Source organism: Carassius carassius, chromosome 30 (genome assembly GCF_963082965.1).
Source record: "Carassius carassius chromosome 30, fCarCar2.1, whole genome shotgun sequence".
NCBI classification, from domain to species: domain Eukaryota; kingdom Metazoa; phylum Chordata; class Actinopteri; order Cypriniformes; family Cyprinidae; genus Carassius; species Carassius carassius.
This window is the reverse complement of record NC_081784.1, coordinates 28160258-28183906: the sequence shown is the minus strand read 5'-3', so window position 1 is coordinate 28183906 and position 23649 is coordinate 28160258. Positions and strand designations below refer to the sequence as shown.

The 23649-nt window shown below is 38.0% G+C and overlaps 1 pseudogene; it reads left to right on the top strand.

The window, feature by feature from the left end:
* The first annotated feature begins 6404 nt into the window (after positions 1 to 6404).
* Positions 6405 to 23649, top strand: part of LOC132110272 (3-hydroxy-3-methylglutaryl-CoA lyase, cytoplasmic-like) — a 47329-nt pseudogene continuing 30084 nt past the window's right edge.

The window sequence follows — 23649 nt, the reverse complement described above, 5'->3', positions numbered from 1 at the left end:
TCAAATTGCTGCTCTGTTTCTGCTCTTTGACTTCATTGTAGTAATGAGCTTCATATGCTTGTTGTTTTGTGTAGTCAAAGGGTCAACTGTCAATCATATCCCTGTGTTTCACTCCAATAAACCTTGGTATGCCTGAAATGAAACCACAACCTACAGTGGACGACACACGAACACAGCTAAAAATGCAGTTCTGTTGTCCCATACACATGTACATGTTGTGGAATTAGTCGCATATTAGAATGATTAGGAATGTGTTTTATCTAGTTAGGTAAATATTTAGGCCACTACACCCCAAGAGAACACAATCTGAACACGTGCACAGCTTTGTTTAAATGAACGGGAAACATTATTTTTAACCCATGTGACATCAGTTGAAATATGTATAATACCTAAAGGCATGGACAAGTTTGTTTTTATATATCTTTGTGATTCCACACGGTAAAACTGACCTTTTTCTTGTTCTGTTTGTGGATCATTCATGACAACAAACAAATTAATGACACAAATAAATAAAATAAAGTATCAATGTTGTCATATTTATTTCTGAAATTCTTCTCCCATTACTTTAGCCTAGCGTAAGCTAGAACATTTTTATTTTATTTTCTCTGACCTTATAGTTTATTTTGAAAGTGTCCTCTTGCAGTCAGCCCACAACGCTGCTGAAACTTTATCTAATCAAAATGTTTTCCATTTTACTTTCTTCATCTTTCCACATACCCTTTTTCCAATTTGGGTTTAGTGGGTGGGCTGTAGACCGTTATTGCAGCTCAGTCAGACGTCCCTGAGCAAGTCAACCATCTGGGTCACATTTTTTACAAGCCCGTTACCAGGACAAGGTCACGGCATAGAATAGAGAGATGCTAAAAATGCTATTTGTGAGTGTGGGTGTGTGCACACTTGTTTTGGTGTAAAAGAGGTGAGAGAAGACTATGTTTGACCCCAGAAGTTTAAAACAGAACACCTGTATACTGCTGCATTCCCAATCACTGCCAGAGTGTTTCAGGACTGGACTGTGTTCACCTAAAGCAAAGAGCCACTGAGCCAGGTCATGCATTACAGTAATTTTGCAGGTACAGAAACTGAATAATCACATGTAGAAGCAGGCCTTATATTTATTATTATTATTTCACCACTGTCAGATTTTTCAATTTGTCTGTCAATTGCTGTGTAAAGGTGGCTATTTGCTTTTTAGTCTGTATTTAACCAGAGGACAATAATTATTCAGAATGACAAACATTTCTAAGTCAGTGGAGATCAAGCTTAAATTCCTTTAAAAATATTACAAAATATTACAACTACAATAAAACATAGTACACCTGTACTCTGCAAATCTAGTTTCATCCATAAATAAAAGATCCCATATGTCTGTGGCCCTTGCGTATTGAGCGTAAAGCCAAGACACCACAGACAAAAGTCCTTTCAAAAAGGGCAGGCAGAGAAAAATATTACCTCACATCCCATGTGGAAGGGTTCGCGTTTTTCCGCATTATTTACTTTCCCTCTCATGCTCGTATGTTTTCACTGCAAGTTGGGGTTGAGAAGGGACTTTCCATGAAAATCTCTGTGCCACTCTCTGAAACCTTTAGTCTTCATTTCATGCAAACAGCATCAATAAATTTGGTGGTTCACACTCATCAAAGTGTCGGTGCAGTTGAACTGCACTCTACATTTTATTAAAAAAGGGCCATATATTATTTTGAAGTTAAAGCTGGCCGACTGATTAATATTTGATCTAAATAATTTAGCACAGTCAGGAAACAAAAGTTTTCTATAGAGAATTACTTTTTGCAAACCTTAGCTGTCAGCAGCCATTTTTTTTCACTTTGTTCCAGTAAATTGAGTGCTGAAATATATCTGAAACCTTTTTGAACTCATTGGATTTGTATTTTGTGTGGAGCGAGCCAGGATCCCTCCACAATGCAATTAAAAATTCCACCCAAAACATCTAGAATCACATTAAAACATCTGTCCGCATGTATCAATGTCAAAATGTGTTAATACTTTGTGTTTTAGCGAAGTAATCCAAAAATCCAAAATTAAACTATGCGGCCTGTGCTGGGACTACATTATGGATAATCTGTGACATGCTGAACACAGAAAGTTTTTATTAGGTTCTTCAAAAGCTACACTTTCAAAATCCTTGATAGTTAATATTCTGTTAAAAAAAGAGCATTTGGGAAAGAAACCATATGAATAGACGGGTGAAAAGATTTAGCTGATTGTTTTACTAAAATACAAAGGTCAACACAAGACATCATCACAAATTGTGTTGAGTAATTTAAAATTAACCAAAGCTGTTTAAATGACATCTTATAGACATTAAAAGGTGCACCGAGAATGTGTATGTGAAGTTTCAGCTCAAAATACCCCATAGATCATGTATTATACTGATATTAACAGAAGCAAAAACATGCTGTTTTTGTGCAAATATCATGTACAGTATTATGCAAATGAAGTGCTGCTCCCTGTCCCCTTTTCTAGAATAGGGTTGCAATTTTACAGCTTGTGCCTGGCATACTCTGCCAAAACCAAACCAAAGAAGTTCTTTTTCAATAAGCATTGTCATGGTTCTAAAACCTTCATGCTCAGACCTGAGTGTCTATGAGAAAACATGGCAGATTTCAAATTCTATTCAGGGAGTCCTGTGCCAGCCAAGCAACTGCCATTGATATTACTGCTAATACTAACAGATTTCTCAAGCTATTTTTGACTTCCTCAGTGAGGACCACACTCATGTACAATTTATATATATAGACCACTGAAATCATTCTAAACAGTTGTCAGAAACAATCTTCACTGCTTTTGGTGTAAACCTGTGATGGTCTGTCTCAGTAACACTTTTTTTATTATCCACAAGCTCTGCTTGTACAGCCTGCAGTGTATGTTTCCCAAGAGTGCACACACACTGAACTTTTGATGTTGCAATCAAAGCCTGAATCTATTCTAGCAGTTTCTATGGGACGATTGAAATCGTATGGACGAAAATTGATCGAATCTGGCTTGAGTTTTGGGTAGTTCTCTATGTTTTCAGGATTTATCTGATGGCTTAAAACCTCTTTGATACTTCATCTAAACCTGTTCCCCATAAAGAATATTTCTCACATCTGTTTCCATCCTAAAGATGAAAAAGGGAAGAACTAAACTCTTTCATTGACATAATGGTACAGATTACGCCAGCACTCCAAATAACACATCCAAAGAAGGCTTCGTCACATCTGTGATTTAACTTTCCAAATCATCCATGGTGTGGAGCTCAATACTTCCCTCATTAAAGTCATCCCAAGGTCTAGCATTCAAAACCTGTCTTGCAGCGTCTTGCAGTGGAACAGCACAGCCTGTTGAGTGACTGAGTGTATGACTCACTGTAGTGTCATCAATTACACTCAGGGATGGACTGCGAATAAAAAACAGACTGGGAACCCAAACTATTGCTTAAATTCACAGGGCAAACTTTGCTTTGGGTGTACCCACAATGGCTACATTACACCTGGTTACAGGGCCAGGGCTGATATGACAACAGCCCTGCTACCAAGTTCAGTGGTTCTTTACTTGACAACTCATATTCCAATAGGGATCCAATACAGTGCAATTTTAATATTGTACAAAAGTCCATAAATACCAGCATTAAAATCCGCTCAAAACCACCTTAAATATATGATAGAGCACATGAATGCTGCCAGATAGAGAACATTGTGGATCAGCTACTTTGAGGTTTGACATCTACTCCCTTCCAAATCTTTACATATTTACTTTATATCTGAATTCAGTGTCAACAGTCAGCCCACTGATCTACTGACCTGCAGGAAAAATGCACCATTGCTCCCTATAGATAGTCCATCAGTGATTACATTACAAGAGACAGCAAAGCATAAATATTTGAGCAATTTAAGTTCACAGAGGCAAAGATTAATTCACGAGAGGCCCAGAGCTAACCAAGCAGGATTTGTTTGTGCAAAACATAGCCCATCGTATACTAGTTTGCTCCTAAATCATCTAAAATTGCAAGAGGAATAAGGTTAAAGAGGCGAACATCTGGTACGTCCAAAATAACCCATGCTTTCAGGTAATGGCTGATGAAATTGTGCTTTATTTAACATTTTATCCTCCTGATGTACTCAGTGGCTGAATGTTTATGAGAGCACATTTGGGATGATAAAATAAGTTCAGAAAAGCCCCCACACTCGCTCACCTGTGCTGTGATACTTTACATTATCCAGGATGCCCTGAAGGTGTAGCTTACCTCTTTGAAGTAAACCTAGACAGCTGGTATTTGTCAAGATGAATGTCCACTTTTTGTCCTTTTAGTTAGAGAGCATTCAAGGAAAGGAAATCCTAAATGGTTCGGTAGGGACCCAGATCTAATTCGGCTAACTCCAGCTGGGGGCAATTCTGAATCATACACACCCCAGCGCTGAATGTTCCAGTCTATACTCCTGGCTCAGTGTTTGGGTTGGATTACATACTTTCATGCACATATAGGAAAGACTGCAGATTTGTATGTGGACTATATATGTAAATGGAATTAGGAAGATTAATGGGTAGTCTTTGCAATTCATTTGGCTAACATGTCAGAGAATTTAAAAAACTTTGATTTCCAGGAAAAGTCCAAGGAAATGAATCAGATACTTAATGTGAATTGTGTAATTTCAACACTACTTGGTAATTGTAAAAAAAAAATAAAAAGAAATTGGCCGGGCAAATATTGCTATCACAACTTGTTTGGACACTAAAGAAGCCAAAGTTTACACATCGACCCATGTTTCCCTTGTGAAAAAGCAGTACAGTTAAAATAATACACTTTAGTGTTAACTGAATGTAATGAGCACTAAAATGTTAATTGAAATTAAATACATCCGGAAAGCTTAAATTTATACTAAATGCAGTTAGATGAACTTTAAAGGACTTTTTTGACCCACTTAAGTAGATTACTGTGTATATTTCTGTATAAAGTGTACAACCGAATGTCCTGACAAGCATTTATGAAATTTTATTAATGTATATGACATTGCAAATTAGTACATTTAACATATATTAACTTTAAATGTAATAATGAATAACACTATAGATACAATTACAATCAAGTACTTTACAAGCTTTATTATGTTGGTCGACATGTCAAAATAAGTAAAGCCCCCTCAAAATAATGAACTTTATAGTAAAATTGGTAGCACTTTACAATAAGTTTCTATTGCTTAATGTTAGTTAATATATTAACTAACATGAACAAGCAATGAAAAATTCATTTATTACAGTATTTACTAATATTTGTTAATGTTAGTTAATGAAAATACAGCCATTCATTGTTAGTTCATGTTAATTCAAAGTGCATTAACTAATGTTAACAAGCATAACGTTTGACTTTAATAATGCACTAATAATTGTTGAAATTAACATTAACTTAATGCTGTAGAAGTATTATTCATGCTTAATTCATGTTAACTAAAGTAGTTAACTAATTCCAACTATTGATCCTTATTGTAAAGTGTTACCAAAACTTTTTTCACATTATTGTGAAAAGTGCACTTAGTCTTAAGAAACATTGTAATTGATTACACAGCCTTTTATTGCTTTACTATTATATATATATATATATATATATATATATATATATATATATATATATATATATATATATAGATAGATATTAGATAGATATATAGATATACATTTTTATATTATTGCTCTTGTTCAGCATAAAACTTAAAACTGCTTTTCTTTTTATTCATCAAGTCACCTTGTGATTTATCATCTCACGCCATGTGAGAAATGCTGATACCTAATAAATGCAGCTCCTGGTCTTACCAGTTGCATTTTCCCCCCACGAGAGAGGCCAGACCCTCTCACAGCACACCAGCATCTTATTGAGGAAGAGCTTCCTTAAACCTCTCTATTGTAAGCACCTGGGCCAGGAAGAATGCCTCTTTCACAAGTAAATTGCAGCCCGGCTTTACAGAGAGATTTTATAACAGAGCACAGTTGACATTGGCAAGAGTGGCACAGCCGGCCATTGAAAAGCATGAGCTGCCTCAGTCACAGGAGATCAATCACGGCAGCATATTTCCCCGAAGCTGTAGATTTCCGCTGGGGAGGGGAGCCAAGGGCAGTAAAATGAGCAGCTTGTGGTTAGACTTATTGTAGAGCCTAGATTCCCAGCGGGTCTCTATTTCACATGGAGCTGTCAGTCTAAAGCTAACAAAATGCCGTCTAACGTCTTCCGTCAGTCTTCCCTCCCCTTCCCTACATTGCCGTGTACAGGCAGGGATGCTGTTGCCATGGTAACAGCTGAGTCATGCCATGCCCTTTTTGAAGCGATGCTCTCTTTTTGCTGCTCAGAAGTGCATGCACTCTGATCACCACAGGTGTCACCCAGGAACAGCACTGGGCTAGCAGACCGTGCTACCCAGATGGTTAACGTTTCAGCTGTGGTCAAGCACTGCTATGAAAGTTTCTTGCAGGATTATCCTTGGTTTCCATGGCTCCTGTGGGAAGAGAAGGTGGGGGTCTGTTTTTGCATGTGCAAGATTTATACATGGCTCTAGGAAATACAGCAACACAGAGAGAAAAGCAATCGCGTAAAGCTCATCCCATTATGGAAGTTTTAATAAAGGACCCTCATGTTACCCTCACCATCAACCTTCTGTGAGACTTGAGACTTAATGACATTATATGCATTCTTTGTGACTAAAAAAACTAAACAATAAACATGTCCACCAGAGCTCTCAAATATTGTTATTAATTTGTGGTTAATTACAAAATGGTGCTTTTCATCAAGCTACACCACATTATCTATGCCAAACGACATTGTTTCCCAGGCAGGCCTATACCCTACAGTTTTCCATAGTACACAGAGTTCATACGGGATGGAAACTACAGTGAAAACAAACAAACAATAAACTTTGTCTCAAATTATTATTTTGGCTTGGTTCAAACTTTATGTTTTTATTCAATATTAATCAGAAATAATACACTACAGTTAATACAAGTAAAGCAGCAAAGACATTCTCTTTTTTATGTACTTAGCCTAAGCAAAAGGTCCACTCTTCAACAAAATGTTAATTTCAATTCATAATAATTGAACATTATTTTTGCATATTGATTAATTTGCTCTACATTAAAGCAGATTTTTAGAGAATTACATTAATCAAAAGCAAATAAATCATATTTAGCAGAGAAACACAATTGTGATTACTGTACCATACTTACATACATACATTTTCTTTAGACACAAGACAAAATTATTGTAAGTGTACTGTTAGGTGACTATAATAATATTTTGGCTATCTGTAACTTAATTTCTTTGCAAAGAAAAGTTAAAATAGCTATACTATAAAATTGAATTTTCACCTAAGATAAAACTAAAAACAAATTATAATTAATGTTTAATTATGTTTACTTACTATAAATAAAGACATGAAAATTCACTAACATAGATAAATAAATTTATGAATTCACATTTGTTTATTTTAATTTGTACTCCGTGTTATTTGTTGTTTAGCCAAACTGAACAAAACAACTTTAAACTGGAAAAGTTAATGTCTAATGTTTATCAGACTAATATAGAAATGCTCTTTAAATAAAGTAAATGGCACCGTTGTTTCACTTCATTCAGCCTCTCTCCCAGCTTTGGCTTAACCTCTTGAAAATACCACTCAAAGCTAGGGGCCAGAAAGGTTTACAAAATACAGAGCAAAATCGTTTTGGTCTAATTTATTTCCTTGATAAGAAAATAATGCTTTAATTGATATTTCTAATGGGGCCCGTATTTCTGGTTTGAGTTAAAAGAATGAGTTTGATTTATGAGTGAAATTAATAGACTGTCCTAACTGCAGGTCTGGGGAGATAACGGGACAAACCACAATGGTTCTCCTCAGCCTACATAGCACAGACAGTCAGAAATTGCTTAAAAAGAAGTTTGTTATCATTCCTCTAACAAATCCATTTCCTCCCTCCATGACAGCACAATTAAATCAAACTCAGCTGTAAAGAAACTAGGCTGTGTGCAGTTCCTCAAAGCAATGGTTTCAGTATCAAGAGGCTGAGGTTTTATAGCCATTTAAATCTTCTACAAACACAGCATTGTCCCTTGGTAATGTAACTAACTGAATTCAAAGGTTAAGCTTTGGTTTTACAATTGGAAGAGAGGAAATGCTTGTTTCCAATGCACATTATGTCATAAATGACCTGGCAAGGATCTGAAGACCAGATTCAAAACATGATGTTGTACGCACCATTTGACAGAAAGCACTGGACAGAGGATGTGTCTTAATCCACCTTTCAGATTTTCCGTACAGCACTGAGAAATTGTTATATGGTCTTTCCTTCCTCATTGTTTTTCAAGTTGCAGTGCTCTGAAGCTTCCACTTGTGTCAAAATTGTGAAAAGAGATGGACTTCAAAACGAAAAGTGCTTGTAGCTTGGCATGTTTATGATGTTCATTCTTCTTTAAAAAAGCATCGAAACAAACTCAAAGACATAAATATAATAAGTGGCTGTGACATTTTTTGTTCAGTAATGACATCATTGTGAGCACACAACATACTATCATTGACGTTTTAATCAGACATATCTTTAGCATGGTTTAGTCAACGTAGATGTAACAATGTTCTTTCGTGGGAAGAAGGAGGCGGGAACCGGCGGACAATCAAATCAAGCTTTAATAATAAAATAAAGACAAAACAGTGCGTCAGCCCCTCACGGACGACTGCCCCACACAAACAAGAACCAAAACACAAAATAACACTTCACTGTCGTCACTCCTGTTTTATATCCTTCCATCTCCTCTGTGGGACTCGAGACCGGTGGGTCGAACAGGTGTCGCTCATTTCCAATCACTCCACCGGCCTCGCTCCATTCCCACGGCTCTCGGCCCCACCCCACTCTTCACATATCCCCATCGACCCTCGCAGGCTGGCGGGTACCCACGTGACTGCGCTCTACTGCCTCAGTAATCCTGAAGACATTGATTAGCTTGTTCAGGTGTGTGATGAGGGTTGGAGCTAAACTCTGCAGTCCAATGGATCTTTAAGACTGAACTTGCTTACCCCTGGTTTAGGTTATGGTTTAGTGTAGGTTGTACTTTATTTTGAAATGCGATAAAGCATTAACTTTTAGTGCCACTCACCGGACATTTTATTTCTGAACTGTCTTGATGCGTATGCTACACCAATCATGACACATTCAGCATCTGTTACATAAAAAAAACGAATGCAGTATTAATGCCACTCACTGAAATGTGCAAGAAGCAGTCTAATTTTGCAAAAGTGTTACCACAGGCACATTTTTAGAAGACACTGTGACTGTTCTATTGTATATGTTCACAGGAAAACAATTCATTAAGGGTTGGTGGAAAATAAATTATTCATCTCTATAATACAGTGCTGTTGTGGCTGTACACGCTCCCTGGATGTGTTCATAGAAACCTAAGACATTTTTGCCATTGTGTTTGTGCAGGAAATAGTGCAGACAGAGGTCAAAATCCGACTGATAGATATGCTCTCTCAGACCGGGCTGTCTGTCATCGAAGCCACTAGCTTTGTGTCTACAAAGTGGGTAGCACAGAATCCTCAAGAGCATATTGGCTGATATCCTGTGGCTTTTCTGTCCACACAAAACCACTGGATTTGGTATTCATGTCATAAAAACTGCATTTGTGCAAAATCCTTTGGGATAAAGTTTGAGTATAAATTCTTGTTGGTTTGCATTTTGGTTTTTCAGATGGCAGACCACACTGCAGCGTTGAAAGGGAATAAAAGGTCTCCTGATGTTAGATAACCTGTTCTGACTCCCAATACTCAGGGCTTCCAGGCAATTTTAAGTAAATATTTGCATCATTTACATTTATTTACAAGTGAGATTTGCAATTTACCTTCCATGCCAGGTCAATGATGTTTTTTTTGTTTAATAAACCCCTATATTTATGCATTTTCTCTGCCTACGCTTTCACTGCCCCTTATCTTTGCATAAGATCGTGACCTTTACATCTTGTAGCATTTATTTGTAAATGTTTAGCCTATTTCTGTTGATTGCTTTCCTTGCTAATCATTCAAGGTTGTGCTCAAAAGCCAACGTCTATAAGTACAAACTTGATTAAATGTTTCCTCTTAAAGGTTGCAGCAGGAGCTCCTAAAGTGGCAGTTTTTGGCTCCGCCTCAGAGACTTTTAGCAGGAAGAACATCAACTGCTCCATAGAGGAGAGTTTGCAAAGGTTTGAGCAGGTCATCTCTACAGCCAAACGGGAAGGCATACCAGTGTGCGGATGTGCTCCACAGACACCAGCTTCTTCTATGTGTTTTCTTTGAGATTTAGGCCAGTGCTCATTATGTGCACTAGTATCGAAAGGAAATCAAGTTAATGCCAAGTAATGATGCCGAATCAGGATGATGAAAAGATTGTGATTAAACAAAGGGGTGAAGGGATGTAAAGTGGCTAAAAGACCTGTGTCTGTATGTTTGATTACAGCCTTGCTTGGGAATAACCATGAGTAGCCTAATACAGAATTGACTGATTTTGGGGGACTATCCGTGAAATGGTTAAACATGCCAAAATGTGTAAATTGGAGTGTTCTTATAGATAGTATCCAGAAATTTTTAGGAATTAAAGTGTCTTTCAGTTTTTGCAAAAATAAATTTATCTGATAGGCTGCCATCGTACACATTTGCTCTACGGTTACCTGTACTGAGTCACTACTTAACTAACATTGAGCAGGAAAAATATCACTTGAAATGATTGCAGCCTAACAGGAAGGCATGGCTGTGTGCTATAGACCCAGTTTTGTCTTCAAGTAATAGGCCAGTGTTCATTTTGAGCACTTTCACACTTCAACACTAATTTTGAATGATAATCTGACCAACAATCTGCCAATGATGCAGAGACTGGCAGATTGTGTCGCAAGATTATAATTACTCAAAGAATGGTTGTTGAAAAGCAGATAAAGATCTGGACTGGCAAAGGGAAGGTTTGTAGTCAAGAATGTAACCTCATATTCAGGATTAGGGCTGACTTGACATAACCGTCAACAGATTCGGCCATTGAAGCCACCCTGGGAGGAACTTTGAGAATGAAAATATTTTTGAAATTGGCAGAGCTTAATACTGAATTCTGAAAATGTGAAAATTGGTTAATCAAAGTAATAATAATAATAATAATGGTGTGGCATACTGGATCATGGTCTGAATTACTTAATAGTTCCTCACTGAATTCAATGAGGAACTGCCTTTAACTGTCATTTTGCATTATTGACACACTGTTTTCCTAATGAATGTTGTTCAGTTGCTTTGACGCAATGTATTTTGTGTAAAGCGCTATATAAATAAAGGTGACTTGACTTGAATAGTTGAAGGTTTGAACCTCGCTGACATTTTTGAATGTTCTGCAGTGTGGATTGTTATGACTTTCCCTTCAGCTGAACTCTTATTGGTAGCTGAATTCTTAATAAAATAAGCTAAAATAAAATAATAATTAAAAAAATAAATAAATAAAAATCAAGGTTTACCTCTGAGCTGCCAAAATAATACCACTTAGTCAGACATTTGGTCCAGGTGACTGTCCCTGCAAATGACTGCAGCACTGTAATTTTCAGGAGCCAGTTGTTATATAAGCAAGTTCCAAGACTGATCTTTGGTTTAACCAGAAGGTCAGTGGTTTCTTTTATTGTACTTACATTTTTTTGACTGTTCTCTGTTGAGATTTTGAGATGCAGCCTGAAATTATTCCATAATTAATGAGTAAATAAGTCAAGTTCCAGATGTGCATGCAGTGTGGTGCTTTGTATCAGTTACAAGTGCAAGTCCAGATGTGAGTTTTCAGTCTGTGCTCTTTACTGAAAAAAAAAACCTTGATAGAGAGCAGTCAGTCTGACGAACTCATCTGGCAAATGTGACTCAATGCCTAATGTTCAAGAAGAGAATCCACGGAAATTCTGGTAGCACACAGCAGTATCATGTGACGACCACAAGCCCAAGAGAAACATTTTAAACTTTTCACTTGTTTGTTCACTGTTTCTAGCAGAACATGCTTCCTCCACATATGGAAAGCACATATAGCTTGCACGACACTCTCTAGCACCATTTCTCATTCCCACTGTCAACACTATTTGTAGTATTTGTCACAACCATTTGACACCGACCATATGTTTGGTCTGCTGCTGAACATTTTGTTTTATTCTGTGAAAGATGTAATCCATTGTAAGAGCCGTTCTGGCCACTGTGGACTGATCTGCTTGTGGTTGCAGTAAAACAGCACTTGGCATTATTTCACCTATGCTGCTTTAATGTAAACTCAAAGCTATATATCCTCCAAAATGTGCTGAACTTTACCTTTCAGTAGTTCTTTCACTTATTTCCAGGTATGTTTCCTGTGCTCTTGGCTGTCCGTATGAGGGACAAGTAAAACAATCACAAGTCACAAAGGTGTTCAATCTGAATAGAATTTTTCAGTGTATAACTGGTCTAAGCGAAATCAAATGGGCCTTCCAGTATGCGATAAATCTTATCGAGTGTTGAGCGCTCTGCATATTTTTTCTTCTCACAATTTTCGTAATCCCACAAGGCCCTTATTATGATGTTTGCTGAAAAGCCTGCATGACGCTGTAACACAGCAGTGCTTTTCTAACACTCAGAATAAGCTCTCTGTGTGCACTCCTTCATCTCGTTTATATTTCCAAGGGGGATGGTGTTTTCATGGCTTTTCTCTGTTCTGGCCCAGATGGCAAAGCGGTTGTTTGAGCTGGGCTGTTATGAGGTATCCCTGGGGGACACCATTGGCTTAGGCACCGTGGGCTCCATGGCCAAGATGCTGAGTGATTTGTTGACAGAGGTGCGCACTGGGGGTGCACTGCCATGACACTTACGGTCAGGCTCTGCCCAACATTCCCTTTGCTCTACAGGTGAGCGACATTGTGGTGGTCACAATCATGAGGTACCTTGTTCATACATGCATGAGGGTTTGGGAGACGGTGATATTGTAGCCAACCATCATATATGTCACCTGTAGTGTCATGTGTCACAATAAAACATAATGTGTGCACAGAACAATCTACATCAGGCTTTAGGAGCAGAATATATATTTTTGCTATTTGATATCCCTATTTAAATGTTTTAAATATGTACGATATGATACACAACTCTATGTCTTATTCTCTCCCAGGACTGGTCTGTAATTTATGAATTATTTCTAATTTGTTCAGATTTGCATTTGTATTATGCATAGTAATTTTTTAAGTCATTTTCACTGAATATTTTCTTTCAATTTCCATGTGCTCATTTTAGCTATTTTGACTGAAGTCATCTTGTTTGTGGTTGTGGATGATTGTATTCACAGTTATTTTTTAATAAGAAGACATTTAATAATGTTTTATAACTACAACAACTATATATATATATAATTTTAGGAGTTTTACACCAAAAATAAATAAATAAATAAATTCTTAAAACAAATAAACAAACGGCAAAAGGCACATAATCATATTTAAAACAAATTTCTCATTTGATTAAGCAAACTTCTGGTTTAAGCCCCACCCAATCCCAGTCTTTTTTCTGAATTCAAATACAAATCATTTTGACATTGCTACAGATATAGCTTCTGGTTCTGCACCACACCCCTGCATTGCATTTAAGGTACACATTTACACATTGCTATTTACATTGTACACATTGTAATCTTAAAATTTCAAAAGACAACTCTGTTGCCCCCTGTGTGCTGAATTTGTTAATGCCATAGTAATGCAAGGATCACAAAATAGGAATGTGACTTGCAGTCATAGAGCTCTAATTTTAAGACAGCTATTAAAAAAAGTTAACACTTTATAATTTTCATTGATAAATCATTAAGAAACATTATATAATGCTTAACATATCATTAGTTAATATATATGCACATATTACAGCTATAAATATAATATAATGTTCTTGTAAATGTTTATTAATGAACTTACTACATTACCTAATGATTAACATATGGTTATTTAATGTAAATTGAAATGCTTACAAATGTCAGTAAGCTTCAGTTCGTAAATGATCTTCATTTGTTGGTCTTTGTTTGCTGTGTTGTTGTGTAGACCTCTTTTTACACATCTTAACAAATAATCTATTAATTATTTGTTCATGTTTTTGCAGTACCCAATCCAAAGTGGAAACTATTCATCACTTGCAAATGTTTATATATGTCTAATAATCATTAATAATGAACAGTCATCTCGATGACAAAAAGTTTAGCAAGACTTTACCCTATTCACACATCTTTACTAATCATTTGTTCATGTTTTTGCAGTAGCCAGTCTAAAGTGGAAATCATTCATCATTAGTAAATTTTTAAAGTTCTTTTTTTTAAAGAAAATACTTAATTTTATCAAAACAATATGAAATAAACAGATTGAACCATGTTCCCTTCTAATGATTAAACTTACCCCTGTACACTGGTGACCCCTTAACCAACCCTAAAACCTACTCCTACCAGCAAACCTGAGCCTAACCTTACCCGTATCACACCTCGATAACAGCAAAAGTGGTGTGTGTGAACACAAGCTTTTAATCATTGTATAACATCTGTTAAAATTTGTAGATTTTATATATATTATATATTATATATAAACTAATGATCTTTTAAGCATTATTTAATGTTTGTTAATGATTTATCAATTTATCATTATAAAGTGTTACAAAAAAATATATTACAACAAAGCATCTAAAATCCAGTGCCAAAACACTCAAATACAAAACAAATGGTATGCATTTGGAACTAGTAATGAGGAAACATTAAATGTCTTACCACCTTACCTCACTCAGGCCATCAGGGAAGACAACAAAAGCTACTGAAACACCCTCCCAACACCCCTGGAGTGTAAGAAATAACAATTATTTATATATTTATTATTATTATTATTATTATTATTATTATTATTTTGTACTTTAACCTAAAAAGCACAGAACAACAACAACAGATACCACCCAAAATATGCTTACACAAAACTGCCAGGGGTATTTCAATGTGATGACTAAATGCTTTTATGAAACAATGCCTGCCTGTGGTTTAATTTTCTTGAACCTTAAACCTCAAAATGTGGCCGCAATTCAGAAATAACACTGGCATGGCTTTGTCATCTCTCCAGGGCTCTTTTTGAACTTTTTCTCAGTTTGTCTTCTCTCGCAGAACGCCGCTGCTCTTTGGGGGCTGGGTGGATCAGCAGAATGTTAAGGGTTGGACACAAAGGCTTACCTATTAGATGTCTGTTTCATATGACAGTGGCTTGGCCCTTGACAAAGCCAATGAGATGGAGGCTAGAGTGGGGCCCTTAGGGTCTCCAACTCATCTGTCGCTAGGGCCGTTGAACGCTGTGACAATGCTGCGCTTACAGGGCAAGGGGAAAATTATCCTTTCATCACTCGCTGCTAAACAGAGGGAGACTGGGGAAAAGGAAAACCCTGCGCTCTAGTATATTCCATGGTAACACTTTCTATGAAGCCCGTATTTATAATACATCATAAGGGTATACTTAAAGCATTATGACGAATGCATAATGCATTATGATAAAACTTATAATATTTTGTGTCATCTCATGAATATTCATAAGAACAGTTTTAATACACTATAATATTTACTTATTTGTGGTTATAGCTTTTAAGAGAATGATTATTTATAACTCAGTGAACACATTTCATCCACTTTTACAATGGATTATATTTCTCATAGTTATAATGTATTATAAGTCTCATATCTTGCCATTTTTCTTATGCTATTTTACTTAAAGCGGTCAAAGACCACTTACAGTATAAGTAGTAGTAATAATAATAATAGCAACAATTTTTTTCTCTCTCAAACAGTCATAAGATCACATAACAGATCAGATGAATGTGTAATATGTTATGTATATGTTATGTGTTATATATGTCATGTATTCAACCATTCTTGAGCATATTAAAGCTGCAGTCCGTACCTTTTGACGCTCTAGCGGTTAATAAACAGAACTGCTTGCGTCTTGCGGAATAACATTGTAGCCAGAGCAACTTCTCTCTGTTTATGTCTATGAAGGATCACAAAGGTACTGGGTTACTCCGCCGCAGTAACCTTGAAGCAATCTAAAATAGTCAGAATATATTTTAGTGTTTAATATAAACACTTATTATAGGTGTACCCTAGTGATTCAGGACAGGCTAAAAACATGGTTTGGAACATGGATTCATGGTGTACTCGCTTATTATATACATTTTGTAAATTTTGAACACAAAAAAAGTTACGGACCGCAGCTCTGATTGGTTGTTTCTTACCGGGAGCGGTGTATTTCTGCAAATGGCAGTTGGACCACTGGGAGGAGCCAGAGGAGCTTGATTTTTTCACAGATTATGATTTGTCTCATATTCTACTGTCTGGACATAATGACAAGTTTAACAAATATATAAAAAATAAATTTTTACAAAAGTTACTTACTGCAGCTTTAATACTCTAATGAGAGTTAGTTGGCATGTAGTGGCAAAGTCGCATATAGCCGACTTTGCCGATTAAAGGTACAATTTGTAAGATATTTGCAGTAAAAGATCCAAAAACCACTAGGCTAGTGTTATAAATTTTGTCCAGCCGATTACTAACAATATCACTAATGTTTTCAACTACTTGAAAATCATGAGAAAATTCCCATTCTAAACAGTGACACGGGACAGTGCAGTCGCCTGTCAGTTACGTTAGTTACCCTTTGTTACCGCCTTTACTGTCGTAGAAACCACATGACAACAGTGTCGTGGACAAATGCGGAAGTAGCTTCGCGACAAACTTCAACTAGAAAGAGATGCTGATCTCGCTTGTTTTACTCGAAAGCTGAGTTGTTTTGATTCGTATCTTTACAGAAAGCGTATGTTATTATAACGATCAACAAGATTAGTATTATGGGGCATACACGCCAAAGGTGGGGCATCGTCTCTAGACCCACGCGAGAACGCGTCTGATCCATAGTCTGATCGCATCTTTGCATTGCAAATAACACTCAACATCTAACCACTAACAAGCTGTAGTAAGATACTGTTCAGATATCAGAGGTGGGTAGTAACGAGTTACATTTACTTCGTTACATTTACTTGAGTAATTTTTTGGGGTAACGAATACTTTTCGGAGTATATTTAAAGATGGGTACTTTATACTCTTACTTGAGTAAATTTTTTGGGGGAAAATCTGTACTTTTACTTCGTTACTGTGGGCGACGCTCCTCTCGTTACTTTATCTTAATGCAATAAATGTTATAATGCTTCAGTTTATTCCAAACGCGCCGTCTACTTTTCTCTGGGCAATGAGCGATGCCCATTCGCAAATGATTCATTCTTTTGAGTCAATTCTGTTCAAAGGCTTGATCAAACCAATTGGCAAACGAGTGAATTGGTTCATGAATCAGTTTGAATGATTCGTTCAGTTCCCTGCCGCACGCGCTGAGCGTCTGAAGTGGTTCACTCGGAGTTGTAACGTTTAAGAACAGAAAGAGCTTTGAAAACGTGGCTGGAACTGCACTGAATTGAAATCTGCAAAGGTTATTATTTGCTAGCGATGGAGATCCTTATTAGATGAACACCGCGTGTGCTGTCTACTGTTTAACAGGTAATAACTTGGGCTACATTCGATTACAGTACACGATACCACTGTGACATTAGTTTGTTGTACGTGTGTGGCTTATAACAGAGGGGAGTCAAGTTGAATGCAGCTTCCAAAAGACAAAAAATAGCCGATTAAGATTTTATTAATTTTAATACAATCACACTGGTGCAAGTACGTTCAGCGAGTCATATTATCAGCTGCTAAATTCAGATCTGTGATTGCTTGCTGGCGCTTAGCCAGAGATAGATGTGTTTATACAGCGCTGCGCATTATAACAAATCACACATGATTCTTTTGAGCTTATTAAAGCATTGGCCAATCAGAGGCGTTCAGATGAGTCATCGCTAAAATGCCGGTGCTTCCTTCACTCGCTCACTGACTGAATACCTCTTTCTGGCGAATTCTCTCGTCAGAAACAACAAAGTGCAGATGTGTGTACGAATCTTTAATTAAGATATTGATTTCACAGTGTTAACAGTTTCAGTGATTTTAATGGGAGTTTCTGAGAGTGATTGAAATCTAGACTGTCAGTGAAAATTATCTTTAATAATGTAAATGTTATTTGCTCTCTTTCTGAACAATGAAGGATTAGTAGCAATATTTATATCACATTAACTTTCAATGTTAAATTCACATTTAATATAAAGTCAGTCGTATTAAAAATATGTTATGGCATGACACCTATATCTGTTACTTAAGTAAACAGACAGGGTTTTATAATAAATTACATAAATTGGAGTAAAGGCTGATGAAATATATACATTTATACACACACACATACATTACATACATTTTATCTATATATCTAAATAAAAATAGGCTCAGTATATATGACCCAAAGTAACTAGTAACTAACTACTTGAGTAGATTTTTTATCCGATACTCTTTTACTCTTACTCAAGTAACTATTCAAGACTAGTACTTTTACTTTTACTTGAGTAAATATTTCTAGAAGTACTTTTACTTTTACTTGAGTACAGTTTTTGGGTACTCTACCCACCTCTGTCAGATATTAAATAAACAATGTCAAGATATGACACAAGTTTCTCTTTTTGTGTGTGTGTGTGTGTGTGTGTGTTGGGGGGGGGGGGGGGGTTGTGTGCCATGAAAGGAGGTTCATTCTCATAAGATGGAACATGAGACTGAGACTAGCTGAAGTACTCTGAAACAGTCTCAGTTACATATGTAGCGGAGATGACAGAACCTAATAATGCCATGTAGACAGAGAAGAGAAGTGGTCCAAGAACTGAACCCTGAGGCACCACAGTAGTTAGATGTTGTAACTTGGACACCTCACCTATCCAAGATACTTTGAAAGACATCTCTGATAAGTAAGACTCAAACCATTGGAGTGCGGTTCCTGAGATGCCCTTTGCCAGTAGGGTTGATATGAGGACCTGGTGGTTAACCATGTCAAAAGCAGCGGACATATCAAGCAGGATAAGTATCTGAGCATTAAACATTTTAATGTCCAGCAAATAAGCATAGGGACATCCGTTTAGGTGCATATGGACTTGGATTGAAACCCTCTTGGAAATGGCAGAAGTCTGCCGGGGGGAAACATGAGCTCTGCCGGCCTCCGTAACAGACAAAGAGCTGGTCTGAGGTCCTTAAGCTTTGTGTCCAGTCTATGTAGCATCTCAGGGCTCGGACCAGAGAGAGCAAAGCTAGGCCTGGGTCTGCCTCCTCCGGGGGGCAGCACTTGCAGGTTCATCACCTGATCCCTGAAGGGACTAGTGGGAACCTTGGGCACATAGCCAGACCAGGGCCTCAGGATTACCTGGAAGTCAGCCGGCCAAACTCTAGGCATGAATCGTCGACCGAAAATAGGTGCAGGTCCCCTACCCTCTTGATGGAGGCCAGTGCAAGCAGGAGCAGAGTTTTCAATGAAATAAACTTCAGCTCAACTGAGTTCAAAGGCTCAAATGGGCCCTGCTGTAGTGTTTTAAGCAGTAGAGACAGGTCCCAAGAGGGTATGGAGGGGTGGTGGGGAAAATGTAACCTTCTGGTCCCTCTAAAGGAACCCGATGACCACGTCATGCTTACCTACCAACTTCCCTTCCACTGGGTCATAGTTAGTGTGGAGGTAGACAGCCATCCCACAATGGGAACATGACTCTTCCACGAACGCCACCTCAGGGTGTTTAACGCCCAGACACGTGAGGCAGCGATCGTGACAATCATCCATCGCCAGGTAAGATCCAGAAATATGCCGGGTTTTTTTTATTGTTATATGAGAACACATTTTCTAGTTTGTCATCTATTAAAAACTGACAGTATTTAACAATGAATTTTTTTAAGTAGTAATTGGCTACACTGTAGGCCCAAACAAAGAAATATTTAAGTTATAAAGGGGCAATATCTTTGTGAATATATTACTAATGATATAATATAGAGAACAAAGACATTGGACTACAATAGATACATATACACTAAATGCCATTAAAAAACTGAGGGCAAAATGTAATTTCTGCAACACTAGTAGAATTGCAAAATACCTATACTTATTATTTATCCATTGCTGTATTTTTTATTATTGTCATTGGTCAGAGAAACTGATATTTATGTCCTTAACTCATACCATTTGTTGAGCAATTGCTTCTGCATTAGGGTATCTAAGCTAGAAGTATTTAACATTATTAATAATAATATCATGCCTAACGGTTTCATTATAAAATAATTGTCAGGATATACTCAGGACTCAGAGGTAAGGAATTCAGAACAGTGATTTATTGAGTGATATGTACAAGTGCGGTGAATCCTTGTACACAAGTGCTCGTAGAATCTCCAATGAAGATATATGTGCTCTGAGTCTCACATGGAATGGAATGGAATATCCAGGCAGGCAAGTTCGCTAGGTTCTTGTAACGTCAAAGCCACATTTAAGATCGCTCACTGGCGTTCTCTCAGTCCTTAGATGCTGAAGACAGTAACTACATCAGGAGAATCACAGGAGATTTCAGAATTTGAATGATATATTATAAAGTCAAAATGATATACAGTAATATTTTGAAAACATTATTATACCGATTAAAGGTAGTCAGGGAGTAGAAAGAATTCCCCAAAACTGCCATTAACAAGACCACTTTGTCTATGACTAGGGTAATATTTGTCCAGGAATCTGCAACATTCTCTTACTGGTCTTTAGGGCCTTTATGTGTGTATATATATATATATATATATATATATATTTTACTGGTAGTTGCTAATGGAAATTTTGACTTGTTCAGTGTTCCCGCTAGGGTATAACTGTGTTGGCTGCAGCAACTGTCGTAACATCAAATTAAATATATTTGACAACAATGAGAGGATACAGAAACAGCTACAAATACAAAGAATCAGAATCAGAATGAGCTTTATTGCCAGGTATGTTCACACATACGAGGAATTTGTTTTCGTGACAGAGCTCCGCAGTGCAACATAACAGCGACAGAACAAAAAACACAATAAGGAATAAAAAATACAAAAAAATACAAATAGGTGGGTAAGGATTGACAATATACAAATTGACAATGTATGGCAGGTATATTAAAAAGAGCATTTATGTATGTACATGTATATTATGTGGAAAAATTGTAACTGTACGCTAAATATGTGTGTTTGGATAAATAAGTGTATGTGTATATAAATATAAATATAAGTAGTATAGTGTGTTCCATGTATGTACATGTATATTATGTGCAAAAGATTTACGTGTACGCTAAGTATGTGTGTTGGATAAAAAGTGTAGTGTATATAAATATAAATAGTGTAGTGTGTCCCACAGTTATTATCAGCTGTTCATAAGATGGATTGCCTGAGGGAAGAAACTGTTCCTGTGTCTGGTCGTTCTGGTGCTCAGTGCTCTGTAGCGTCGACCAGATGGCAACAGTTCAAAGAGGGAGTGTGCTGGATGTGAGGGGTCCAGAGTGATTTTAACAGCCCTTTTGCTCACTCTGGATAAGTACAGTTCTTGAATAGATGGGAGGGTTGTACCGATAATTCGCTCAGCAGTCCGGACTACCCTCTGTAGTCTTCTGAGGTCCGATTTAGAAGCTGAGCTGAACCAGACAGTTACTGAAGTGCAGAGGATGGATTCGATGATGGTGGAGTAGAACTGTTTCAGCAGATCCTGTGGCAGGTTAAACTTCCTCAGCTGGCGAAGGAAGTACAACCTCTGCTGGGCCTTTTTCACAATGGAGTCAATGTGAATGTCCCACTTCAGGTCCTGAGAGATAGTGGTGCCCAGGAACCTGAATGACTCCACTGCAGTCACAGTGCTGTTCATGATGGTGAGTGGGGGGAGTGCAGGGGGGTTTCTCCTGAAGTCCACGATCATCTCCACTGTTTTGAGCGTGTTAAGCTCCAGGTTGTTGAGACTGCACCAGACAGCCAGCTCTTTAACCTCCTGTCTGTAAGCAGACTCGTCACCGTCCTGAATGAGGCCGATGAGTGTGGTGTCATCTGCAAACTTCAGGAGCTTGACAGAGGGGTCCTTAGATGTGCAGTCATTAGTGTACAGGGAGAAGAGCAGTGGGGAGAGAACACAGCCCTGGGGAGCTCCGGTGCTGATTGTACGGGTGCTGGATGTGTATTTTCCCAGCCTCACTAGCTGCTGCCTGTCTGTCAGGAAGCTGTTGATCCACTGACAGACGGAGGTGGGCACAGAGAGCTGAGTTAGTTTGGGCAGGAGGAGGTTTGGGATGATCGTGTTGAAGGCAGAGCTGAAGTCCACAAACAGGATCCTCACATAGGTCCCCGGTCTGTCTAGGTGTTGCAGAACATAATGCAGTCCGATGTTTACTGCATCGTCCACAGACCTGTTTGCTCTGTAGGCAAACTGAAGAGGATCCAGCAAGGGTCCAGTGATGTCCTTCAGGTGGGCCAGCATCAGTTTTTCAAATGACTTCATGACTACAGACGTTAGAGCCACAGGCCTGTAGTCATTTAGTCCTGTAATTTTGGATTTCTTTGGGATGGGGATGATGGTGGAGCGTTTGAAGCATGAAGGGACTTCGCACAGCTCCAGCGATCTGTTGAAGATCTTTGTGAAGATGGGGGCCAGCTGGTCAGCACAGGATTTCAGACAGGCTGGTGTAACACAATCTGGGCCTGGTGCTTTTTTCCTTTTCTGCTTCCTAAAGACCTGGCGCACCGCATCCTCGCTGATCTGTATTGCAGGTGTGGGGGAGAGGGGGGATGCAGGAGGTGTGAATGGTGAGAGCGCTTGATTGGAGAGGTGTTCCGGGTGGGTTGCAGGAGTTGTGAGTGGTGTGAACAGTTGTTTGGAGAGGCATTCAGGGTTGGTTGCAGGAGTTGTGAATGGTGAGAGCGGTTGATTGGAGAGGTGATCAGGATGGGTTGCAGGAGCTGTTAATGGTGTGAACGGTTGTGTGGAGAGGCATTCAGGGTTGGTTGCAGGAGCTGTGAATGGTGTGAACGTTTGTTTGGAGAGGCATTCAGGGTTGTTTGCAGGAGTTGTTATTGGTGTGAACGGTTGCGTGGAGAGGTGTTCAGGGCAGGTGATGGGTGTTCTTTCAAACCTGCAGTAAAACTCGTTCAGATAGTCTGCCAGTCGTTGATTTTCCACAGTGCTGGGGGGTGGTGTCTTGTAATTGGTGATCTTCTTTAGGCTTTTCCACACTGATGCGGAGTCGTTCGAAGTGAAAGGTGAATCAGCATTGAACCTATAGATCACAGACACCCCAAGTGCTCTGAAAATAATAACTGCCATCATTTGTCTTCCTCCACTGACCCCCTAGCAAAAACTGGTGGAAAGAGAAAGCTTTTATCATAGTTTTTCATTAGGGTTTGCCAGTCATCTCCACCACCAGCTGAGCCAGAAATTAATTCTGTTAACCCTGTCAGCTCAGAGTCACCCCAGCTTTTGTTCAGGATAAAGACATTATAGGATCTTTGTATGGCTTTTCTCTGGGAGTTATTGAGGAAGAAAAATTAACTCAGATAGTACCTTAAGATAGTAGATCAAATAGGCTTGGTCTGTATATTTGTAGGCTTTCAAGAAAAAGGGTGAAATTAACTGTTGTGAAGTTTTCGTATTGTTGCTAGAACTCTGAGCCCAGACTGCTCCAAACAGGCAGA